General features: G+C 42.3%; 1 long non-coding RNA gene across 1 annotated transcript in view; it reads left to right on the top strand.

The window, feature by feature from the left end:
• Positions 1-4,329: 4,329 nt before the first annotated feature.
• LOC146798116 (uncharacterized) overlaps positions 4,330-21,828 on the top strand; it is a 51,130-nt gene continuing 33,631 nt past the window's right edge. The window contains exon 1 of the long non-coding RNA XR_014969110.1: positions 4,330-4,501. This is a non-coding gene — a long non-coding RNA (uncharacterized LOC146798116). The remainder of the gene's footprint in view (positions 4,502-21,828) is intronic.

The following is a 21,828-nucleotide window of genomic DNA, read 5'->3' as shown; positions in this document are numbered from 1 at the left end:
GTAATCAGTTGACAGTTAGAAGTTGGGGAAGACAGAGGCTAACATGTTAGCTTTCGGTTGATCAGACAACACATGTGCAGAGGCCAGGAGCTGTATCTGTTTCAGTTAATTTGAAGATGCTGTTGCAAAAGAGTAGCACTGCCTGGGCCATCTTTAAGGCTTATTGTGAGAGGGGTACCTTGTTTAATAGTCTGTGTTTTATTAAGCCAAATGTAGGGGCAGATCTATATTGGAGATGCGCCACTTTTACGCCACCGTTGCGTCACTTTTGTGACGCAGCGGCGGTGTAAACCCTGCGCCACTTTGCGCCATATTCACATCGTGACGCATCTATGGAGATGCGTCACGATGTAAAGCCCTGCGCCACGTAAAACCTGCGTCAGGTTTCACGTGGGTGTGTCGACAGAGGGGGGGGGGCGTTCCATCGCAGGAACACCCCTGAAAAGTGACTCAGTCAAATCTATAAGATTTGACTGAGTCACTTTCCCAACGCTGATGCGCCAAAACCCTGTGCCTGCTTGAAGCAGGCGTAAGGCTTGACGCACCATGTTAGGGATAGGGTAGGTTGGAACAGTGCTGGAGTTGCGTCACGCTTGCGACGCAACTGAAGCACTGCGCCAACCTTACGCCATCGGATGCGTCACGCATCTGTTTATTCCTGCGCCATGATGCGCCGCATTGTAAATGCGGCGCATCATGTGTGGCGCAAGGGTAAACTTGCGTGACGCATCATTCCTGGCGCATCCTTGCTGATTTGCAGGGATGCGCCAGGAAACATAAATCTGCCCCGCAATTTCTTGTTTGTAGCACAGTAAGTTTATAGGCAGTCCCATTGGTGACTAGTCTCTAGGTGTAGAATCAGGATTTCTTGTTTTGTCATCATTGAGGTAAATGAGCCGTCTTTCCCTGGTGTACGCAGTGACACTAAAGTAGAACTGAGAAAAAGTGAACGAATATTTGGTCTGCACAGGACTGTTTTAACCTTCCTGCGGTGTAATTTTTCAAATCTTTTTTTAAGATTAGCTCACAGTTGAGGTTCACTTCAGTCTTACTTGCTGCTTTTTTCTGTTGTATTTTTTCAGTAACAGTAACGTGTGGGGCTGTAGCCGCTACAGGCAGTGCTATAAATTACTTTTACACTGTGAATGTCCTTTCAGTGCACCACACTCCTTCACCACCAGTACATAACATTCAGCATAGATTTTCTATTTAATAACTTTCATCAACAGCAACAATAAATAAGGAATGTTTTCGAAAAATCAAACTGAGCATTGAACAAGAAAATATACAATTAAATGGTCAACAAAATGAGCAGATGCACAGAAAAGCTGAAAAAGTTTCAAAAAGACCTGAGCGACTTATTGAACATTGTTGAATTATTACTTTCTCTGTTTCAAAAGTGGGGAGGGGTGAGAATGTAATGATGTGATGATGGACGTGGTGACACTGACTGTGATGTCACCTGGAATGGTAACTTCTATTTGAGAAGGGTGAAGGGTTTTCAAGGAACGGTATGTTAGTTAAGACCAGGAGTTATAAGTAATATGTACTAGGATCACTAGGCTCTAATAAATACTTAGGGCCATATGTAGGTAGCCTAATACCGGTCGGTAACGGCCGATTTTCGGTAAATATACCGTTACCGACCGGTATTTAGGCTTTTGCTATGTAGGGGGACCATTTCAGGATCGGTATTTACCGAATCGGTAAAATTACCGATTCGGTAATTTTACCGATTCGGTAAATACCGAATCCTGAAATGAGATGTAGGTGACACTCAAATGAGTGATGTGTAGGGAAAATAATTCGGTATTTAGCACCAAATATATGTTGGTGCTAAATACCGAATTCATTGCAAAAAGCAATATTTTGCTGGAATAACAGTGCCATGTGGCAGACATACATGCCCTTAGGGCATGTATGTGCGCCACATGTGCACACATGCAGGAATCATTGGTGCAACAGGGTGTCAATGTGACACCCTGCCACCCTTGAATGTGCTCCCCCCATTACCGAATCGGTATTTACCGATTCGGTAATGTGGCATACCTTCCCATTGATTCAATCAATGGGAAGGTATGCCTCATTACCGAATCGGTAAATACCGATTCGGTAATTACCGAATTTCTCCGATTCGGTAATATTTACCGAATAATTACCTACATACGGGTTACCACTTCTTAAATACCGAATCGGTAAAGTTCGGTATTTAAGAAGTGGTAACTTGTATGCTACCTACATATGGCCCAATATATTTAAATATTCAGGTGAGCCTATTCCTTACAAACACAGGTAAGAAATACCATGCTTTAATGAGAGTAGGGCTTGATAAATGAAATGATGAATTTGCCCACAGTAGAAATGCAGAAACTTTATATGGCCTAGCAGATCGTTGGGCTTGACCCATTCTAATATGCATATAAGGAAGTAAAAATGTACTTTTCCATATCTTGCTTCAAAGGCACAGCCAACAACTGACTTTTCAGGAAACAATAAACTGACTTAATGGTCTTATATGCAAGTGGTTCAAGTTCAGCTAATATCAGTCTTAAGACTTCCCTAGAGCTGTCCTCAAGGTTTAGGTTGCAAGTCGTTTAGTGCGCAATGTGATGAAGAAAGTTTAATTCTAATAGTCCTCCAGTGAGTTATGGTTGTGCTAGAAGTTGGCTCAGTCAGGTCAGTCTGAAAAAACACCTCCCCAAAAGTAGATTGGATCTCAAAAGTGTGCTATCCAGGTACATGCATAGGAGAGGAAAGGTGGTAACTTGAACGGAAATAGGGAAACTACCTGGAATCACATGGAGAAATGTGATTAGATCAAGTCCAATACAACTCCTTGAATGTTGAGGTCAAATAGAAGGATGGATACTGTATCAAAAGTAAAGGCAGAGGCATGTTTTCAGCCGTGGGTTGCAGCAACTCCTTTCTCAACAGAAGTTCACTGGATGTCATACAAGATGGTGATTATGGATAATTTAGTACAACAAACAGAGTGAAATCCTCTTTTACAGATTGCACGAGTTATGTAAAAGATAGGATTTCAATGAGTTTACCTAGCAAGGGTTCATTGGAGATTTCTTTGATTATAGGGGTCCTAGGGAGAAAGCACCCCAAAAGTGAAGCAATTGTACCCTTCACAGCTACTTTTGAATCTTTTCAGACTATCAGAGTGGTGTAATGTTTGGGTGTACCACTGTGCCACTGCCGCCTGTATATATATAGTTTTAACCTTTTAGGAATTTTTCTGTCTTGCACTTGTCTATTGCACCATTTGCTGAGTGGCACTGTTACCTACCTGGACTCAATTGGTCTGAGTTGATCACACAGAAAACAGTATGTTGTTGACATAAGAAAAACTGACCCTGACCTGGGATAGCCCTGTGATAAAACATTAACTGGCAATTGTGGAGTCTATTAGGAGACAGACGAGGATTTGCAAACATTCCCCTTCCATTTAACATGCTATCCCTTTCGCACTCCTACTTTTTTACTGAAACACCAATCCGGGAAAAGAAATCAGAAAACAAACTAAAGTCAAACTTCAGTATGCACATTGCAGCCACTGATAAAGGCAATATTCACATTATTTTTAAGTATGACAAATACTGGGTATGAGCTACACTTTAAAAAAAATGTTATTTCAACCCCACAATATTTCAGTAAACCTGAGACTGGTGGAAAATATTCCCTGATTTTGTTCAGCTTTTCTTAAACTGTCTCATCAATTTTTATGCTGCTATTTTAGATCTGCTATTGACCATATGGATTACTGCAATCAGAATTTTGCTGTTCTTGACACTCTACTCCCTCACTTAAAGACAAATGAAACAACACCTTGGTTTAACAAAACTATTCTGGGCCTCAAGCTCTGTACAAAAGAAGATAACACGACATGGTGTTCTAATCAGTATGTAGGGAAAAAAGCTTGAGTACACAACTAAATTATCCTTTCCAAAATCTGCTGTCCACATTGACCATAAAACCATTTACTTCTTTTACTCCAAGAGAATTTAAGCCCCTTATTGACCTTTGTCTGGAATTCGGTGAGGGGATACGAGAGGGTTGAGGCCATTACACTGTTGTATCTTACTTACCTGTTCATTAAAGTTCCTATGCCTCCTCCAGCATTCTCCTTTGTATTCCATGTTGCCTAGTGATGACCTTGCGTAGTGTTCTCAGAATGTTGATATTGAAATGTTGAGACAGTTGTAAAGGCTTTGTAACCGGTGGAGCAGTTTCCTCCTGCTCCACAACGGTGTAGCCATTAATTAAACCTATTAACTTACCCTGGCTCCGGAGTCGTCACTACAGATTGTTTGCGACTAACTGGCTATACAGACAAACCTTCTGCGTGCAACTGACTGATGGGCTCCGTTTTCTTCTGGTTTCCATGTTCAGGGATATTTCTTCTGTGAGTTTGGCTTGGTGGTCCCTGCTCTTCACTCACTTTCGCCGTACATCACTCCCGATGCTTTGAGGCAATTACCTGACAACATTCAAGGTACTCGCACTGCTCCGGCTAGCACCTCTATAGTACACGGTGAGACGTTTTTCCCCTTGTGGTTGTTGCGTTGTATGAGCCCCACTTTGCATGAACTTCGCGCGATTATTCACTAGTTCAGCTGGGTGAACTGTGAAGTTTGTATCACAGGTGTGTTTTATTACAGTTCTGTTGGTGTGCATGATATCGCCTGCCACGTACCTCAGGATCAGCTGTTGGTCGGTGCGGAGGTCTTTCAGTCACTACATCTTCTTCCTTTTGATGACGTTTTTGAACATGCAGAGGGAGTCGGAGAAGTCAAGCGGGGTGTGTCAGCACGTCATTCCTAAGACACGTCGTTCTTGAAGGGAAGTGGTGCGTTTGTATTTACGTATTCTGCTGAAGGTTTCCTTAATAACAACAAGCTGTTGTTAACATCACTCATGAAGGGAAGCTGCGCTTTTAGATTTGTGCATTCCTGGCAGATGTTTCTATGCTGAAGCGAAGCGGCAGTAGGATCCTTGTTCACCAACGTGACATTCTCTGCGTATTTTCGCCGATATGCACAGCTAATAATTAGATCAACATAATTGTGTGTTTAACAATGTGTCATTCTCTGCGTATTTTTGCCGATACGCATGGCAAATAATTACATCAGCATATTTGTGTGTTCAACAACATGGCATTCTCTGCATATTTTCGCTGATACGCACCACATCTATTTGTTAAAAAAAAAATAAAGAAAACTCTCTTTCATTGAGCAACAAAGCTGTATTTCAAAAGTCTTATCTCATTACATTTGTTTTGTTTAACCTGCTACCTAAGTTGTGCATTTTGCTGATACATACTAAGTGCACACTCATCCAAGTACTTATACATTTTACACTTATTTCAATAAATTAAAGTTTGATGTTTTACATATAGTTGAATCTGTTCTCTCATATCGCTAATAACAGTGCACATCACAGCTGTTCGCATACCTACATTTTGATTTGTTTTATAAAAACAAAATCAGCATTTATTTTTATCTAACATGCAAGCTGTTACTCCTCCACCATCTTTTCTTGATAATCCTGGTGAACCACCTGTGCGATGGGAGGTATGGTTTGATGCTTTTGAGACCTATGTGGGGGCCACTGGTGCATCCAGATTTTGCGCAGAAAGAAAGAAATGTCTTCTATTACATTCTCTTGGTTTCGAAACTTTCGATGGACGTTCTATATTCCAACATCTTCCCGATTTTACGAGAACTGATGATGACAATATTGACGAATATCAGGAGACTATCATCAAACTAAAAAATAGATTCGACAAACAGCCTATTCTCATGGTCCTTCATCATAAGTTCTTTATGAGGAAACAAAATGATGAAGAGGATGTTGATGCCTATTTATCAGTTTTAAGGAGACTAGCAGCAGTGTGTTTGTTTGAAAACTTCACGACCCAACTTATTCGTGATCAATTTGTTTGTCAGTGTAAGGACAAACAAATACAACAGAAACTGTTAGCAATGGGCAATCCGTCTCTTGAGGAGACTATTAAGGTTGCTAAAAGCATTGAAACTTCCATAGTCTCTTTAAAAGAACTTGAGGACAAGTTAGTAGAACCTATTAATGTCATTTCTGTCAACAAACCAAAACAAAAAAATGTACGTTCTGGCAATTATTTTTCTAACAAATCAAAAACTGGTGGATCTTCTAATAGTAATGTTTGTATGCATTGTGGTAATCCACCGCATCCTAAAGGTGGGAAATGTCCTGTAGTTAGTGTCACATGCAATTATTGCAAGAAAGTCGGACACTTTGCAGAAGTGTGTCTCAAACTTAAAAACTCTAAGAAGTCTGTTGTTTGTGCTGTTGAGTCGGAGGAAGACTCAGAGTCTGAAGTTGTTTCTGTAATTTTTGAAAATTCTGTGGGTGGTCAGAGTGACTACATCATCTGAAATTTGTGATTCTTCTAAGTGTGTTGATCCTATCGCAAAGTCATGGTTGGTGGTAAAGATTTGAAATTATTAGTTGATTCTGGAGCCAGGATCGCCATGATCACACAACAACTTTTTGAAGAAGTGTGAGGTGACAAAACCCTAGAACTCCCAGATTGATGTCCGGTTTCTTATGAAGGACGCCGCATTGAGTTACTAGGTTTCTTTGAAGATGACATGGAATTTAAGGGGAAGAAGATAAGGGGGAAAGCTTATGTAGCTGTGAAAGGACTCAACATATTAGGGTGGTTTTACCAAGGGCTTTTAGGCATTATCCTCAGGCCGGGTACCAAAGAACAAGTTTTCCTTGCCAGTTGTATTGACAATGGTCAAAATTGATTGTTTTTAGGGTTGAATTGGGCAAGATCCATGGGTTCAAGCACAAAACCATCGTAAAAGATAATGCCATCCCTATTAAACATACATGTAGGGGTGTTCCATTCAGTGTTAGAGAGGATTTAGTCAAGGAACTTACGGGTCTTTGTGAGAAGGGTATCGTTGAACCTACTAAATCATCATTGTGGTTATCACCTTTAGTTGTGTCTCATAAAAGGTGTGGCCAACTTAGGATTTGTGTGGACCTTAGGTCTCTTAATAAGGAGATTTGGATTGATTCCCATCCCTTGTCAAAGATTAATGATCTGTTTGCATGTATCAATGGAGCCAAGTTTTTCTCCAAATTAGATCTGGCCTGTACTTACCATCAAATAGAACTCCATCCTGAGTCTCGTCATCTTACTGCTTTTATTTCACCCCTTGGGACATTCCAATACCGGCGCATGCCCTTTGGTCTGGCATCCGCTGCCTCTGTTTTTCAGAGGGTGATGCAAGGATTATTGAAAGATATTGAAGGAGTCCTAGTTTTTCATAACAATGTCTTAATTTTTGCAAAGGATACTTGTTCACATGACATCATTTTACATAAAGTTATTAAACGTTTTGAGGAGATAGGTTTTGTTTTAAAGCCTGAGAAATGCAAGTTTCTGTGTTCTGGGGTTTAATATTTAGGCCATTTATTAACTCAAGAGGGAGTTAAGCCTAGAGGAGGTTTAGTAGAGGCTACAGTCAATGCTTCTGCTCCCACTGACAAGGTTGGTGTCAAGTGCGTTCTTGGCTTATGTGAGTACTACTCACGTTTTGTTCCTGATTTTGCAACTATAGTTCAACCTATTGGTAATTTGCTTAAAAAAGGTGTTAGATTTGTGTGGTCTGATGAGTTTGCATCTGCTTTAAATCTTATCAAATCGTTGTTGAGTGAGAGCAATGCTTTAAAGCCTTTTGATCTTGATTTACCATGTTGTATCTCACTTGATGCTAGCAAGGTTGGTCTTGGAGCAATTCTTACACAAAAACATCATGATTGTGATGACACAGGTGCTTTTGCATAAAGAGTTCTGAGGGATGCTGAAACACAATATTCAGTCATTGAGAAAGAACCTTTAGCATGTTTGTGGGCTATAGAAAAATTTCGCCTGTATATTTGGGGCAGACGTTTCATGCTAATGGCTGATCACAAACCATTAGTTTCTATTCTCAGTGCTGGTGTCAACAAGTGTTGTACATCAAGGATTTTAATAATGGTTTGTAAATTATTGCAATATCAATTTAATGTTTTTCACATTTCTGGGGGAAGAAATGGGAGGGCTGATTTCTTATCTTTTTTTCCTCAAAAGAGGGTTGAAAGTGTTGATGTTGCTTTCAGTGAGTTGTGTAAGGAAGACTGTGATGATTGTTTTGTAGAAAAACACAAAGAGGAGTATATCCAGGAGACTGGTCAGGGTCTCCGAAATACTGGGAAACACGCGCAAGGTACGAAAAACCTTCTTTTCTTTAAAAGACCCCTCACTCACCAACCTAGTTGGTGACATGCTTCATCATAGGGGGTTCCACCCGAACAGCTGAATGCCGTCCGGGTGTGCTACAACACCTGATTACAGTGGAGCTGGTAGTTTTTCGTAGTGCAAGTGTGTGAATAGTGACTTAAAAATGGGCCAGATATACTCGCTAAAAAGGTTTATTCTGGAGCAATTGGCCAATATTAAAAACGTTGCTGAGAAGCCTGAGATACCTTGATTGGTTAAATTGCCCACTGGTATCTAAAAGTGAAATGAAGTGCTGAAAAGTGCAAAAAGAAGGTCTACATGTTTCAACCTATGTGATGATATTACTTAGGTTTTCGTCAGGACCGAATGAAGTGACCCGGGCGGTGTAAATACGCTAAGATGTACCCTACCCTTGGTCACAGAAACCTAACCATTTACTCACGGTCAGGTGTCCTGTCATCCCATTTGAAGACAGGAAGAAATCTGTAAAAGATAAACACAAAATTACAAGCAAACGCAATGCTACGTGTGTAATACAGTGTTTTCAATGTTGAAAATGCTCCTTGCGTTCCCAGTAGTATGCAACAAGAACATACATATCAAAAGGAATACCCCTAACTTGCAGCGGTAGAACCAGATGAATGATCCAATAGACAAAATCGCTACTGGAAGTTTGATTATGACACATTCATAATCGTAGAATTCAATGAGCGTTCTCCTTAGTATTCCATGTTGCCTAGTGATGCCCGTGCGTAGTGTACTCAAAATGTTGAAATTTAAATTTTGAGGCAGTTGGTGACAGTTAGAGCAGTTTCCTCCTGCTCCACAACTGTGTAGCCAATAATTAAACCTATTAACTTACCTTGGCTCCGGAGTCATCACACTACATACAGCTGCACTAAATTCCAGCTATTTTCAGTTTTCTCAGAATTTTTTATTAGGAAATAACCACTGAGACCCAGTGAAACTGTGCCATTTAAAGTGTGTATTTTGCCCAGTTTTGAGGACATTTTTCACCTGCTCTGAGCAGACAAAATATGTCAGCAGGAACACTGTAAGGGGTTTGGGGCTGTCAAGCAGTATCAAGGGTGCAGAGCAGGCTTGGGTCTGTTCCGGGGCAGAGCCTTTTCTTCTCCCTCTGGACTGCTTGCTGGTACTGGGCAATGCTGCTGCCTTTAGTATCCTGCCCAGGCAACATCTAAAAGACAACAGGCCCAAAATTGTCAGGTGCAGAGTTTTCAGACATGATACTTCCGGGCCTGCAGAGATATGGAAATGCAAGTTGAAGAATTTCGCCTGGGAATAAGTATCTGGGTGTAAAACTCATAATGAAGGTCTTGTTTAATCACAGTGTGTAGTAATTTGCAAAAAAGTCATTTTTACAATTATAGATGAGCTGAAAACATATATCACCCTTTTGCAATCTCTAGCAATCATTTTGTGAGCAGTTTACTTTGTGCCTAAAATTGGCAGTATCTAAGATGTGATTGCTTGAAGTTTGACAGACTCATTTCCATTTTACTCTATATTTATTGAAGCTTTAGCCAACCACATGGAATACATGTTTGGCACTAATCTCATCTTCTGGATGACCCCATTTTCTAATCTGGATCTTCATTAGATACCATTTCTGTTCATATTCTTTTTGAGATAAAAGTCAAATGTGAATCAAACGTTGCTTGATATTCTAACACTATATTTTCTGATCAATGTGACACCTCCTTCCTTCAAACTGAGCAATAGTCCCTCTGCTTAAAAATAAATCTGCCATGGTTCCCTTCTACCCAGAGAAATGCCCCTCCCTTTGCTGTCCTAGGTGCATTGGTCAAAATGTTATCATACTTTGTAGCCAAGCAGTTAAGCTTTTCCTTGGAGTCTAGGAAAGAACTAGATGAATCCCTGACTAGCTTTCTTCCTGAATGTTTTATGGAGAGTGGCAGCACTGCAGTGGTGTCAATTGTCTGATTCTACTGAATTATTCAGTGGCATTTGACACTGTTGGCCATGATCTTATACTGACTAATCTCAGCAAGGTTATCTAGAAGTCATGCTCAACATGTTATGAACTCCTACAGTCAGATTCCATTTGTAAAGCAGTTAGTCAGCCGGTCCGCCTTTGGACCACATTCAGCATGACATCATGCTACTCAGTAGTATTTCTTTAACATTTTACTTACCATTTTCTTCCTTTACATCATGTCTGCAGCTAGCATGTCACAGCCTCCTCCAATTCCTAATGACATTGGAGAAGCCTCCCTTCCCTGGAAACAATGCACAAATATGTTTGAACCCTATTCTATTGCAATTGGAGGAGAAAAATAATATCCTTATGTAAACAATACATGCTCCTGCGTAGGATAGGTATTGAAGGAAGAAAAACATATGAAAACATAGCTGATCTGTTGTTTTGTAGAATTCAAGGAAAAAGTGAAAAGGGTATTCCCTAATGAAAAGGTATTCCCTCATGTAAAGGTATTCCCTAATGAAAAGGGTATTCCCTATATAGGTGCCCTGAGAGGCATTTAAAAACACTTGCAATTTTGGTTCACATTCTAGGTGACCTCATCTGTCAATCTGGATCTCCATTAGACCCCATTCCTTCATTTGTGATAACTTGTTTAGGTATACCATCAATCTGCGAGTACCAGAAAAACGTCGGCCAATAATCCAGATTTAAAGAAAGCATAGCAATTGCAGTAGAGATTAAACACAGTGCTGACCGCATAAAACTAAGGTTGACTCCCTCGGAAACAGTGGCTGAAGTTAATGTCATCAGAAATCAAGATTAATTTATGAAGAACTAGGCACCCATAGTACCCAAACCTGCTGTTATCAATGCAGACTTAAAAACTACCACTGTGGTAGATGTGAACATCTGGTGAAAAATGTTATCTCCCAGGCAAAAGGGATATAGGTTGCAAATGTGGTAGAAAGGATTTTATGTGAGAGTCTGTAAAGAAGCAGCTCTAAGACATATCATATGAATGAACCAGTACAGGAAGCAGAGGAAAGATCGGTCTTTCAAAAACTGGAAAAGAATAACGATCTAAATTAGGAAATGCCTCTTTTTATGTGATCACCTTCAAACCTTTGGACTGATGTGGCTGGTTTTTCGATTCTGAGAATGTACTGGGTTCGGTAAAACAGGCCTCAGTGCCAGTGAGGTGCCCTTTAAAAGGTATATGTCTAATTGGTCTATCACAACTGGCACAAGGTAGCTTATTTATAAGTCCCTAGTTTACGGTTCCAGTACCTAGGTCCTGTAAGTTAGGTGTCCTTCATGGAGTGTAGATCTATTTGTGCCACTATGAGCGTGACAAGGCAAAGTATGTCTCCCAGCATGCCAGTGCAGGCTGGCAAACCGTTTTTTCAACTGCCAACACATATTTGCCATTTGAACCAATGGCAAAGCTCAAATCCTTCCTTTTTTTGCATTTATAAGTCACCCCTAAGGCAGGCTTGGTGAGCTTTAAAGCAAGGTGCAATATATAAAAAAGAAGGACATGGGTTTTGTTAACTTTACATGTCCTGGAAGTAAAAACCCTGCATTGTTGTTTTAACTGTTACAAGTACAGTAGCCCCATTGGGAAGTATAGATTTACGTGCTGCCAACTCAGCAGTGCTATCTTTCAAATGGGACTACTAAATATGGTAATTCAAGGTATCAAAAGAATTGTTGCATTAAACTAAACTCACTGCTCAAGTCAAATTTAATGTAACTATTTCACAAATGGCAACTTTAGAAAGTTGCCACTTTGTTTCCCAAAAGGTTTGAGTAGCTGTTTAGGGTTTCATGCAAGTCGCTGTCCTCAAGACAGCCTGTTGCCCTCCTGGAGAGACGTGGGAATGACTCTCAGGAAGAGGAACAAAGGACCTAATGAGGGAAGGGATGTGACCTCCTCCTGGTGGGATGGCCAAAGTTGTTGTGTGCCTAAAAGACTAGCTTCAAAGGGGAAGTCACCTTTGATAGGCAAATGGCAGTCACACTGAGGAGGTGATGCTCATTTGTTTGGGTAGACAGGCTAGCGTCTTGAACAGAGAGGGAGAAGCCGTTGTCAAACTGGTTTTGTAAAGGAACTATAGCCCCCGGGTAGCCACATCTCTGGGTTGGGCTAAGAGGCTTCACACACCAAGAAAAGGTTCTGCCATGTTGGGAGTGGTCAGAATAGTGCATTCTGGGCTAATTAGATGCCACACTACATAGGAAGTTGTCATCAGGTGAGAGGGGGCCTGGTAGCCCCTTGATTAGCTAGTCGCAACATCCCACCATGCTCATATCGGACATAAACGTGGCACTCTGGCACCCAGACCTCAGATCACATCTGTACTAGAGAGAGGACTGAAGATGGATTGCCTTGGTGTTCCCTGGACCCAGCATAGGGAGGTTATACCAAAGACTGTACTGCACGTGCTGACTTGTGGACTAAGAAAGAGAGGACAACACCTGCGGTGCCCAACTTGTGAAAACGTTGTCTACAGTTGCCAGACTAAGTATGTGTCTCAGTTGGCTGACTCCCTGTTACAGCCACAGAGCGATAAAAGCTAAGAAGTCTGCACCCTCAAGGGGGCCCAGCGCCAAGAAGCCTGACCACTGATGGGCACTGAGGTGCTGCCTGGGAGACCATGCCCTGATCCTCAAAATGTGCACCCAAATCTGTTGGACCCGGTAGAGTCATCAGAGAGCTGTTTGGCTGCCCAGCCAGGAAGCATTTGCCAACCAAAGGAAATCGCTTGTTTTGAATATAACCGGAAACATGTAGACCAGTGGTAACTGGTCTTGTGCTGGACTTCACCCAGACTTCATGAGACATTGACCCCTGAGGCCAAAGTCACCCCCCAACCCCGAAGACCAAGGGGTGGCCACAGGCAGACCCGCAACACCAGTTTAGCATCCTCAGTATGCTTGAGCATCTTCAGCATCCTGCATTCTGTGCATCAGGCCCACTCCATTGACTTAAATGGTGGATTGCCCATAAGGTTAACAACTAGACTGGAGATCACTCAAGCAGACTGGTAGCTATCCAAGTGGACCGGAATGGTCCCTGTGAATGGCTTCTGATCAGAGTAGTATAGCTGTTTTCAAATTGCTTGTTGTGACTAACCCTAAACCAATAGTGCAGTAGATTGCAAAGATTTATTGCATTCAGTGAAAACAATGATTTATTGTTTCATTGAAAATTCATATCTCTGGAACCCTTCTGTAGGGATTTTTGTCATTGAGGTGTCTATTTTCAGATAAAAGTACAACTTATTTGTATAAATTTGTTTCAGATCTTTATTGTGTTGTATTTTCTCCTATTCTAATTTTTTAGTACCCCTTAATGCTTTACACTTGTCCCTCTGATAAAGTATGCTTGCTCTGAGTTGCAGCTACCTAGGACTGAGCTCAGGTTTTACAAACAAACATGACTGGACCTGATAATGTATTGTGTCTTTATTAAATGGTGAGATTGATTAAAAACACCCTATAATAAACCACTTTTCTCACAATCTTAAATACCCCAGTTAAGAAAATCTTTTGACAAGAAACCCGTGACTGTGTTTGCAGACTCCTGTTCTCCAATTACACTACTAGATAGTCAAGTGTTTAATTAAATGTTTTCTAATGACCAATATGTTTAGGAGCAACCCAATATTATTTTGATCCTATACTCTTAGAAGGCATGGTGAGGATGCACATAACCTTTAAAGATAGATCTACTATAGGAAAAGTTTATATGGTGGAAAGGGGACCTAACTAGGGTGGAGACACCAAAAGGATCTCAGTATCAAACTTGATCGCAACTGTTCTGATCCTTTTTGTGCTCATTGTGGATCCATCTATTTCTGGGAATTATGTTTGTCTACATTTTGTCCACTAATTTAGATAAACTAGGGTTATCAAGGTATTATCAGCACTGAATAGAATTAAAAGTAGGGCCCAATCTCCATCTGATATAGGCAAACTTACAAAAAGAAAAAGGCACATTGTTAAACCAAGGGATCATCGAACCACACAAAATTCTGACTGACTTGCTCCTGTCATCATTGCCACAAAATCTGGTGGGAAGGACATTAAACTCTGTGTAGACCAACATGATATATGCCAATATTTGGGTTGATCGACATTTTTTTTAACTAGAGTTGTATATGGCGCGAACTCGACCTGAAGGTATCAGAGCACTTTACATGAGCACCAGTTGTGTTGGACACACTCATTTTGTTAGGGAGAAGGAGATTAAGTGATTTGCCCACTATCACCAGACTTGCACCCGGTTCTCCGGCTTCAAGGCAGACCGTTTTATCTGTTAGGTCGCATCCTTTCCATCACATTCCCTTCTTCACATCCATGAAATACTTGCTTTGATTAAGGATGCTGCCCGATTTAGTGTAGTGGACCTATCCTCTGCCTATCACTAGGCAGAACTTCATCCTTCATCATATCATCTAACCTTGTCTGTCATGCCCCTGGGAACTGAGCATTATTTTAGAATCCCTTTCCACCTAGCCTCGGCTGCTGCAGTATTCCAATGTATAATGCAACATGAGCTAAAATGATTATCACATGTCTTCTGCTTTCAAAACGGGATTGAGATATTTGGGGTGATTGAAAAAGACCATGATCTCATCGTAAAAGAGGATTGTGCTACTAAGCCAAGCATGAATCACAGTTGAAAGACAATAGTGCCCCATTGGAGAATGGTCAGTGGAATACCTTGGCCGTACCATAATCCGAGAGGGAATAAGACCCAAATTGAACCTTATAGAAGCTATTATTAGGCTTCCTACCTTGACAAACAAAAGAAGAGCTCAAGTCATTTTTGGAACTTGCTGAATTTTATGCCAAAGTTGTCAAACATGTTGCCAGTCTGGTGGAACCTATGCAGTCTTTGTTAAAGAAAAAAGAATGCTTCTTATGGAAAACAGATCGTCAAGGTGCATTTGAACAGGTCAAATCAGCCATTGCGTACTCAACTTGTTGATGGAATGAGCAGAATTTAGATTTTGCATCCAGCTCTTTGAAAGGGCCAGTGAACCACTACTCCTTGGCGCCCTCTCTTAAAGAAAAACACACGCTTCTTATTGAAAACAAATTGTCAAGGCATATTTGAAATGGTCAAATCAGCTATTACTAAAGCCCCATCATTAGGTAAATTTGATACCAATGAACCAACTTTTCAAATTGGCAAGGCGTATTTGAAAAGGTCAAATCAGGCATTACTAAAGCCCCATCATTAGGTAAATTTGATACCAATTAACCAACTTGTTTAACCATGGATGCCAGCAACAAAGGGTTGGGAGCCACTCTTACTCAACTTGCTGATGGGAATGAGAAGAAAATTGCCATTGCATCACACTCATTGAGAGGGCCAGAGAAGCTCTACTCCATGGATAAAAGAGAAGCTATAGAGTGTGTGAGAATGGGGATTATTGGTTGAAGTGGATGGTATTCCCCTTCAAGTAAAAATAGCACAATTCCTGGCAAAGTCCAGTTGGGTCTCAATCATTTAAATCTGTGCTCTTCCTTGGTAACTTTTCCGTTAAAAAGTAGAAAACACAACACTATAAAAAACACTAAATTTTACAAAATTAGAGTAAAATGTAATGCGCAAATGGACACAAAAATGACAAAATCAGATGTAGTGAACTGGAGATATGATTTAAATTTTTAGATGTTTCTAGCTCCAAAATGTGCAAAGTACCACCCGCGAGTATCAGGTTACACTAGACCGGGTTGAAGTAAACAGTTAAGGCCAACTGCGATGGAGCATGGGTCGGATACAGGGGCCAAGTTCTGTCAGGTGGAAAGTTCAACCTTCTGAATTAGAAGCTTTATGAAAGTAGAAAATCCCCAGCAGGTCAAGACAGCAGTCTGTGGCTGAAATGGGTACCACAAGGCTGGATAGCCACTGGTAGAAGTGCCAGTGAAGCCGTTGACTTTTGGCTCCAAGTATGATAAGTTTGAAATTCACTCCCTGGGAAGGTCCCTCACAGGCCAGATGCTTATAGCACCTTCTCCTGGTTAGGGTTTTCAACTGCGAACTTATAAACTTTTTTAGAAGTCAAACTTCTTTCATCGGGGCATATCAGAAAGTTGAATCTGAACAGCGATGCAATGTCGGAGGCTGTGGCTTGGTGAGGGTCTAGTTGTAGTCTATGGTCCTTTTTGGGAAAATTGGGAAAAAGTGACCGAGTGTCCAGTTTTGCAGTTTTTGTTGGAGAGAGAGTCCAATCTTTACTAGCCCACTGTCCAGGACCTTTTGGAGTCCACACTGCTGTCCTGGATACAAGTGGGAGCAGGTCCAGCCCTTGTGGTTTCTCTCCACATATAACATCACGTGCATCCCTCTTTTTGAAGTCAGTGTTCAACAGGAGCAGTCCTTCCTCGGTCGTTCTGAGGTCCAGCAGAGTTCTGAAGACAGTATCCACGGGTACCACTTTCATCCCCAGCACAAGCTAGTGGGTGTGGGTAACTCCCTAACCAAAAGGGGAAAGTTTCCAGGGGCAATCCTACGTACTTTGACATAAGTTCCTGAGGTTTGACCTTAAGCATTTCCACAGTACGCTGTTCGGCCAAAATCCAAAATGGCAGAATCTTTATTCTCTTGGTCAGAGCTCTCAACACACTTCTGAAGTATGTCTAGGGGGAATAAAGAACCCTTCCTGCAAAACCTTTTCTGGGACAGGTCCCCCCCCCACTGGGACTGGTGCCACTCTATCTACATGGACAATTGCAGGGGCACACCCAAGTGTGAGTTAAAACTGCCTGGGACAAGGGCTACCCCTTTGTAGCTTGTACAGTTGGTGGCCACATCCCCCAGGCTATCCTGTCAGGAGGAGGTAACCCCTCCTCCCAGACAAGACTCCTTTGATTCCTTTCCTGAGAGCAATTCACACCTCATAGTGGGCTGCTACATGACAGTGGGGGATTATCTATGAAAAAGCTATTGGAGGCACTTAGGCAGGAAAGTGACAACTCTCTTAAAGTGACTTTTTTAGCATAGTAGTTTAAACCTGACTTTACCATCAGATTGGATTTTAAATTCCTATTCATTTCAGTCCTTCATTCATGGTCCTAGCTATTCCCAAACTGATGGTATACATTTTAAGGTGTTATAATGTAACCAAGTGCTTTTCTACGGAAGAGCCAGGTTTCCATTGTAACAAACAACTTTGGAGATGTTTCACTGTCACGACGCGTATAACGTAACTACACATGTCCTACTTTTCAAATATCATTTACCCGACCCCATTGGCATTTAGCGCCTCCCTTAGGGGTGACTTTTAGGTGTTAAAGACGAAGGTTTAGGTCTGGAAAAGGGTTCATTTTGGCAGGTCGAATTTGCAGTTTTAAAATTGCACACTCAAGCTGCAGGGGCAAGCCTGAAAACATGCCTTGCATTGTCACTTTAGTGGTGGTGCAATTGGTGCCGCTGTCTACTGGTGACATTTAACTTGCGGGCCCTGACTACACAGAGTACTGTATGCTAGGGATGCATAGGTAAATTAAATATGCCAGTGAGGGATTAGCCAATTCGACTTGTTTTTAGGAGACAGAACAAATAACCTGGATGCTCTATGGAAGCACCCCAGTGTTTACAAAATTCATACACTAGCAGCATCAGTCCACAAATTAGAGGGAGGGTGAACATGCTAAATAGTTATTTTTCTTAAACGGTGCGATTAGAAATTTCACTTTTATTTTCTCTGGGATATACCATTTGTGATTAGGACTGACCACAAACCCTTGGGGCTTTCCTTATACCACTAAAGGTTCTGAATGCACCATGCCAAAAATCTCTTGTTGGATTCTTGGTTTAGAGGTGTACAACTTTAGGAAGCAATACTTACCAGGTGCCAAAAATGTTGTGGCAGACTGTCTTTCACATATGCCCATTGAAACAGATATTAGTGAAGAAGAATGGTGTAATGGATGAAATGGTCTTTGCCATCAAACCCGCAGGTGTGAGTAAAAAGGATACGGAAGAGAGCATGAAATGTGACAATCAAATTAAGTCGCTTATGAACAGCATGTGTAAGGGGTGGCCTAACCAGGTCGAGACCTACCTGTACTGTAACTCCGCTAGGGCTAGCTTTGTCTCCAAAACCATCTCGGATGCCACTAACTGTTCAAGAGCACTTTTTGGCCTAGTTAAAGAGCTTGCCGGCTCTGAGACCCTAGCAAAACCTCTGCCTTTAACTAAATGTGACAATCTTGCCCAATTTTTCACACAAAAAATAGAGAAAATTTATTTTGAAATTGCTAACTCACATATAAGCAAAACCCCACAGTCTCAATCCATCATCTTACCCCAGACCTTACCCTTACCACACCTCACTGTCTCTCCCCAAACAGTTCCACAGCTAGTCTCTTGGCCCCCTCTTGACCTAGACTCCTTGATAACCATCCTTGGAAAGGTCAAATCCGGTTCCCTGAAGGATCCCCTGCCAATCTCCACACTAAAACAGCTGGACCTCTCTCATCTGTCCGTCAGCCTGAATGCTCTAAATTCTTCCCTGCTCGAATCCACAGTCCCTGGGCATTGGAAACACGCCATGGTAACCCCTCTCCTGAAAAAGCGCTCTGCCGACCATAGTGTCCTCTCTAATTATAGGCCCATCTCACTCCTGCCTGCCTTCTCCAAAATTCTTTTGAGACACATTCACTCCCATCTCTCTCAGTTTGTCGAAACTCACAAAATCCTCCACCCCTCTCAATCCGGCTTTCGAACCGGATTCTCCATGGAAACCACACTGTTGGGGGTCACAGAGAAGTTGCACCATCATCTCGACACTGGGGACACAGTCGCACTGATACTGTTAGACCTTAGTGCGGCATTCGACACTATCTCCCATTCAGTCCTAATCAACACACTGAAGTCTTTCGGCATCTGTGGCTCAACCTTGGACTGGATTACTTCTTTTTTAACCAACCGCACTTTCCAGATCTTCTCTGTCACAGACACTTCCAACATTTACCCATCACCCTATGGTGTGCCCCAGGGCTCCATCCTTAGTCCTCTTCTTTTCAATTTATATGTCAGGCCTTTAGCAGACATAGCAGAACAAGCAGGCCTAACTCTTTTTACGTATGCAGACGATTCCCAGATCATCTTTTCCCTCTCCAGTACTGACCCCGGCTCGACTTCCCTTCTTCAGACAGGCCCAGGGAAAATTGCTACATGGATGAACCGCAATCACCTGAAATTAAATGGTGATAAGACGGAAGTCCTCATCCTAGGCAAAAATAAAGATCTGTGGGGCCCACTACATTGGCCTGCTGAGATGGGCGCCCTCCCCAAACCCTCCAGTCATGTCTGTAATTTGGGGATAACTATCAATGACTCTCTAACCATGCACCATCAGGCAGTAAAGGTCACAGCTATCTGCTTTACCATCTTGAAATGCCTCAGGAAGATCATCTGGATGCTCCCAGATGACACCCAGAAAACAGTGGTCCATGCCCTCATCACCTCTCGGCTGGACTATGGAAACATCCTTTACCTTGGATCAAACAAAGCAGTGACTCGAAGACTGCAGTTAGTACAGGACACTGCAGCAAGATTACTTTGCAAGGTTCCCAAAGCCACCCCGATATCTGGCTACCTCCGTAACCTGCACTGGCTCAGGGTGGAGACCCGCATTAAGTTTAAAACCCTGAGCTATATGTTCAAGATCAAAATGGGAACGGCACCACAGTATCTTAACTCTCTTGTCCGTCCCTATGCCCCCACTCGCCATCTACGATCTACCACTCTCGGATATTTCACAGTACCTAGGTTCAAACTATCCAGGATGGGGGGAAGATCTTTCACTTACCTAGGTCCATCACTGTGGAACACCCTTCCTCTCGCCATACGCAAAGAGACTGTTTACACACGTTTCCGCAGATCACTCAAGACCTGGTTATTTAACCAGTAACTCCTTCTATTACTGCCTTCTATTAGCTACATCTAGTCCGCTTGGCACCGGGAAACCCTTTTTGGGAAGCTGTTGCGCCCTATAAATTAAAATAATAAATAAAATAAAAATAAAATGCTTATGTAAGTACTGGGACATCATATATGAGTTGAGTCAGAAAAGCGGCTGTATGTTGTGGTGAGAAAGTCATTCCTCTATGCATGCTAAGAGAAAAGATGGTAGATTTGGCACAAGAGGTTCATTTCGTCCGCAGCCTGACAGAGTAAGGTGCGTTCAGAATATTGGTGGCCAGGAATGGACAGTCTGATAGACAGCAAGGTAAAGTGTTGTCAATGATGTTCAGAAAGTGACAGGACACATGCAGTCAGAAAGGCTCGACTCGCCCACACAAGAGTACCCGATAGACCTTGGGTCCAATACTCATTTGACATTAAAGGGCCTATTCAACAGAAAACCGTATCCTAACATTATGAAGAAAAAGAGGCCTCCTCTCATCAGTCCTGGGATCCCAGAAGATATTCTTACACAATATCCTAGTATAAAACCACTTACATTGCTCATTTGTTGTGGTAAAAGTGTTTACTGCCATTCACTCTTTGTCCTGACAAAGTACTTTTCATGTGGTTTATGTTCCACGGGGATGCTTCTTACTGCATTTGGGATTGCTGCGTAGTGTGAGTGCTGTTCCACTTTTGTGTCACTAAATGCCTTTTTACAAAGAGGCACAGAATTGAATAAATCAGCTGAATACCAGGACTTTACTGAAGCCCAAAGAAGAACTACCATTGGTATAGCACGTGTGGTGGCATCGGGCCCAGAACCCTGAGGGGCCAATTGAGCCCTGATATGTGGTTTATTTTACTACTACACCGGTAGTCAAAATGATAATTTTCCTAGCTTTTACCAGTGCTGATGGCATCTTTGCTGCTCTACTGCACTGACATACTTCATGCTCGACAAGCCATGTTTAGCTACCGCTCTGGAGGGAGAAAGCAGCTGCATTTGTCCTTGCCTCATCTTGCCATTTATTCTGCAAGCGCTTTGACACGGTTATAGCTTAAAGCTGATGTACTACAAAATAAAGAAATGCACGCTGGCCTGCCCTTGACATCTGCCACTGAGATGGCCTCAAAAGATTTTCAATGGTTCCACCACTATCAAGATGTTATCATCTTCTCTGCAAGCAAACACAAGGGGCCCGATTCACAGAATTAACTTAAGACTAAATCCTAAACTTACTACTTTGTGGTATTCACAGAATGCACTTACTACTTTTGGTATTCACAGAATGCACTTACTACTTTTGGTATTCACAGAATGGATTTACGACTACTAACTTTACGTCCGCACTCGGGCCGGAAATTCCGGCCCGGAAATTCCGGCCCGGAGGTGGAGCTTCCGGCCTGGAGGCGGAGCTTCTGGCCCGGAGGCGGGGCTTCCGGGCCGGAGGCGGAGTTTCCGGCCCGGAGGTGGGGATTCCGGCCGGTGGCGGAAATTTAGCCATGGCCGAAATCTCCACCTCCGACCCGGAAGCTCCGCCTCCGGCCCGCAAGCTCCGCCTCTGGGCCGGAAGCCCCGCCTCTGGGCCAGAAGCCCCGCCTCCGGGCCGGAATTTCCAGCCCGAGCGCGGACGTAAAGTTAGT

This window comes from Triturus cristatus, chromosome 9 (assembly GCF_964204655.1).
Source record: "Triturus cristatus chromosome 9, aTriCri1.1, whole genome shotgun sequence".
NCBI lineage: Eukaryota > Metazoa > Chordata > Amphibia > Caudata > Salamandridae > Triturus > Triturus cristatus.
Note: the sequence above shows the minus strand (reverse complement) of the source record. Positions and strands in the feature narration are given on the sequence as shown.